Source organism: Gossypium arboreum, chromosome 8 (genome assembly GCF_025698485.1).
Source record: "Gossypium arboreum isolate Shixiya-1 chromosome 8, ASM2569848v2, whole genome shotgun sequence".
Taxonomy (NCBI): domain Eukaryota; kingdom Viridiplantae; phylum Streptophyta; class Magnoliopsida; order Malvales; family Malvaceae; genus Gossypium; species Gossypium arboreum.
In genome coordinates, this window is record NC_069077.1 from 56,001,718 (window position 1) to 56,006,935 (window position 5,218).

The 5,218-nt window shown below is 38.6% G+C and overlaps 1 non-coding gene across 1 annotated transcript; it reads left to right on the forward strand.

Moving 5' to 3' along the window:
* The first annotated feature begins 660 nt into the window (after positions 1–660).
* LOC128280263 (small nucleolar RNA R71) lies at positions 661–766 on the forward strand. The gene has a single exon (XR_008270443.1). It is a non-coding gene; the product is annotated as a small nucleolar RNA R71 (small nucleolar RNA).
* The last annotated feature ends 4,452 nt before the right edge of the window (positions 767–5,218 follow it).

A 5,218-nucleotide genomic window follows, 5' to 3' on the forward strand; every position in this document is an offset into this window, starting at 1 on the left:
TAGTTTGGATAGCTGGCCTATCTGAGTTTCGAGTCCTTGGATCGATGCTTGTTGATTTTTAAGTGCTGTCTCGATATTTTGGAAACGAGTTTCTGACACCGAGATGAATTTAGAAAGCATCTCTTCAAGGTTTGGTTTTTTCTCCTGTTGATAAGGTGGCTGTTGAAAACCCTGAGGATTTTGTGGCTTTTTGATTTCCTTGACCACCCCAGGAGAAATTTGGGTGGTTCCTCCAACCTGCATTATAAGTATTACTGTATGAGTTATTTTGAGATCTAAAGTTATTATTACCCATATAGTTGACTTGTTCCTCTTGGTTGTAGGATTGAAGGATTGGTATTCGTATGTACACCTCCTCCACTTGAGTCACACCTCATTCTTGGATGTACATGTAGAACCAAGAAAACTATCAATCTTTTTATTGAGAAGTTCTACGATTAGAGAGCATGGTGGTGAATCGATGTTATAGACATTTGTCATTTTTCGTTGGCTTTGTCCTCATAACTTGCTAATGATAGTTGTTCGGTGACATCTCCTCTATGAATTCATAGGCATCTTCCTGTTTTATTGTTGATGGTTCCGCCAGCAGTTGCGTCAATCATTTGTCTTGTCGAGGGATTCACACCATTGTAGAACGTTTGAACTTACAGCCTAAGCGGTAACCCATGGCGAGGGCACCTTCTCAGTAAGTCCTTGTATCTCTCCCATGCATCGTAAAGTGTTTCTAAATCCATCTGCACAAAAGAAGAGATATCATTATGCAATTTTTCCGTTTTAGCCGACGGAAAATATTTTATTAAAAACTTCTCAGTCCTTTGTTCCCAAGTAGTGATAGACCCTCGTGGTAATGAGTTCAACCACTGTTTAGCTTTGTTTCTCAGTGAAAAGGGAAATAATCGAAGACGAATGGCATCATCAGAAACGCCATTGATTTTGAATGTATCGTAAAATTCAAGAAAATTCGCCAAGTGCATATTGGGATCCTCATCCTGCAAACCATCAAACTGAACAAACTGTTGTATCATCTGAATTGTGTTAGGTTTTAGTTCGAAATTATTCGCAGCAATAGCAGGTCTAACTATACTAGACTCAGTTCCTGTTAACGAAGGTTTAGCATAGTCATACATAGTATGTGGAGTAGGATTTTGATTAGCTGCAATTGCAGGAGGCAGCTGATAGCCTGGATTTTCGGCAATCTGTTCGGTTGGGGTTTGAGCATCATCTTCTCGCTCGTTCTTCGTGTAGCGTAAACTACGCCTTATTTCTCTTTGATTTTTGCGACTTGTACGATTGATTTCTTCGTCAAAGAGTAATGGTCCTGACGGGTTTCTTCTAGTCATAAACTATAAAAAACCTACTAAGAGAAAAAAAGTAAATTAATAAATAATAAAATAAAATAAAATAAAATTGTAAGAAAAATAAATGGCTAAAGTAATAAAAATTTAGTGTTCCTAATATTTCAACTCCCCGGCAACGACGCCAAAAACTTGATCGCATGATTTTTAACAAGTAATAAATATTTATAATGAAGATCAAACCTAGACTAACTATTATCACGACGAAAAGGCAAGCACACCTATCAAACAATAGTATAGTAATGGCAAGACCGGGATATCGTACCCAAGGGAACCAAAAGTACTAGTAATAACTATCTTTTTATTATCTAGCCTAAGAATAAAAGGGTTTGTTTTAATTAACTAATTATTTAAACTAATTAACTGATTTAATTAAAGCAAAGCGAAAATTTGGAAAAAGACTTGAAGAAAAGAAATTAATAAAGACGACACCCAAGGAGGAATCCACCTAGATTTCACTTATTATCTGACTCTGAACCGGACGATTTATTCACTTGACTTAATCCGTGAGACTCCCTAACCTATGTTATTATCCCTTTCGAGACTAATAACGTCTAACCCTTTGTTGAATTAAACGAAATTTCTTTCTTAATTAAAACCCCTAGGGAAGCAGTAAATCACTCTATGGACTCCCATATTAGGTTTCACCCTAATCCGGCAAAATCTCGTAACCCTATTTCTAGGCGTTCGATCAACTCTGCTTAATTATGCCAAATCTACTCTTAGGCAGGGTCTATTTCTTCTCTGCATAAGCACATCAAATCATGAATTAATACCCGGAATATTAACTCAAGCATTAAGAACACTAATTAAGAACAAATCAAGTATTTATCATACAGTTCAGATAATAATAACAAGATACATCATAGGTTTTATCCCCCTTAGGTATCTAAGGGGTTTAGTTCATAATAAAATAAGAGTACATTTCAAGAGTATGAAAATAAAAAAACATAAAGAAAACTCTAAAATCCTTGAAGGAATTCTGAGAGAGATATTCAGTCTTGGAGTATCTCCGACTTTTGAGATGGATCGTCTGGCTTTCTTCAAGTAATTCCTGACGTGTGGTTCTGTATTCCAGAAAAGTTCTGGAAAGAGCGGCCCCCTTCTAGGTCACACTTAGGGTGTTTATATAGGCTTTGGATTGGCTTTCTTCCTCCCTAAGTATCCTTTTCCATGCCACGACCGTGTGACGTGATTACCGGGCCATGTTTGATCCATTGAATTGCACACGGCCGTGTGGGCTCAATGGCCAGTCTGTGTGAATCGTGAAAACCTTGGTCGACACCCCCGAAGGCCACGGGCGTGTGAGATGCCCGTGTGGCAAGGCTTAGGCCGTGTTATCTTCTTGATTTGGTCTATTTTGTCCCTTTTTAGCTTGTTTTTGGCTCCTTTCTACTCTTGGTGCTCTCCTGAGTACCGAACATGAAATAACCGAATTAAGAGCACCAAAATCCACAAATCTAGTAATAAACATCCATAAATATGCTAAGTATTTGGGGTATAGATATGTATAATTTGGCGTTTATCAACCCCATCATTTTATTAATCAGAAAAATGAGTTTAAATAAGAGCGAGTAAAAAAAAGGAGTTGTACTAATAATAATTTGAGACACTCCACTGTATTAATAGGCTAATTAGCTAAGGAAGTAGTTGATTGCTTTATCCATCTCTTTAGTTAAAAGCCTTAGCTTTATGAGTGAAATATAAGTAAATTGTGGCATGATATACTACCTGGTAATCTAGTGTATGCTCTATTGAGATTGTTGTAACACCCACACCCGAGCCCTACGCCAGGACGGGATACGAGGCGTTACCACACTTAATCACATGCATACAATCGTTTTGATGTTATTAAGACTCTGTGAAATAAAAAAACCTTTTTATTTTATTTCAAAATTTGTCTAAACTCCTTAATATAGGCTTATGAGGCCCCAAGCATCCATTGGAAACCATTTGGGACCAACTCGGGTTCTTTAACTAACTTTAGAAAAATAATCCTTGAAACAGGGCACACACCCATGTGGAAGGGTAACACGCCCGTGGGGTTATTATAACATGGCCGTGCTGATGGCCCGTGTGACACACACGGCCTAAGCATCTAGGGACATTCCCGTGTCCCATGCCCATGTGAATTAATTTCTATATTCGAACCTACAGGGGTTTTCACACGGCCTGACACACACCCGTGTCTATGACCTGTGTCCCTCACACGGCCATGACACGCCCGTGTCCTAGCCCGTGTATAAAAACCTTGACATTCTGTTTCTGACGTCAGCATCCAATAAGGGGCACACGACCAAGGCACACGTCCGTGGTCAGAGGCCGTGTCCTCCATACTACTGAGACACATGGTCGTGTCTCTACTCGTGTGTTTACTACCATGCATTTTGACTTGCAAATTTTACGTGCAGGGGACACACGGCTAAACAACACACCAATGGGGTTGACCGTGTGTCACACAAAGCCTAGACACATGCCCGTGTGTCTGCCCGTATGGACAATGTAAGGCTATCTACCAAGCCTTTGCCACCGTGGAACACAATCTAACATCAACCAAACAACCATAGTTAAGTCCTATATACATAACATATATTCAACCATGCCAATAATTTCACATTCATGAATGACTAGCTTGCATTCACATAATAACTTTCAATATTAGCCATTTTCCATGGCCTTATACAAAATGAATCAAATGCTAAAGTAAGCCAACACATTTGACCAATTAAAAATGACACAAAACTCAAAAGTCAGGGTCCTATACATGCCATAATCAAAATAAGATATCTAACTATACTAAGTGTTGCGGATGATAGTGTGATCGATGCCTCTGACGTCCGATGGTCCTCGAACTAATTAGGCGGCATTATAAGCAAATGGAAAAGAGAGGGATTAAGAATAAAGCTTAGTAAGTTCCATGCAAATATATATAGCAACAACTTTACCATTCATCATCATGCTCATAATACAAAAGTAGCCATAAGCATAACTTACTCATCACTATCTAATACAATTCACATAGCATATATTGAGCTCACATCTCATACATTTCAAATGGGTACCTATACCACTCACAACATGGTTATACTTTTCTCGTTTAACTCAAACTATAACTCTCACCGTTGAACCATTTGGAATGCTATCGGATATTCACTAAGCCTCAAACATAGGGTATAATGACGATGCCATGTCCCAAACATGGTCTTACACTAGCTCTCACATATCTGTGCCGATGCCATGTCCCAGACATGGTCTTACACTGACACATCTCGTAGCTGATGCATGTCCCAGACATGTCTTACACTAGCTTACATCTCGAGGCCAATACATGTCCCAGACATGTCTTAAACTGGCACACAAATAACCTGAATGCCATGGCATGAATATCCGATTTATTTCCTAAGGTTCAAATGGGAGTTCTACTATCTCAATATTCATCATACATAATCCTTTCCATGCCAACAATTTCACATTCATGAATGACTAGCTTGCATTCACATAATAACTTTCAATATTAGCCATTTTCCATGGCCTTATACAAAATGAATCAAATGCTAAAGTAAGCCAACACATTTGACCAATTAAAAATGACACAAAACTCAAAAGTCAGGGTCCTATACATGCCATAATCAAAATAAGATATCTAACTATACTAAGTGCTGCGGATGATAGTGTGATCGATGCCTCCGACGTTCGATGGTCCTCAAGCTAATTAGGCGGCGCTATAAGCAAATGGAAAGGAGAGGGAGTAAGAATAAAGCTTAGTAAGTTGCATGCAAATAAATATAGCAACAACTTTACCATTCATCATCACGCTCATAGTACAAAAGTAGCCATAAGCACAACTTACTCAATAGTATCCA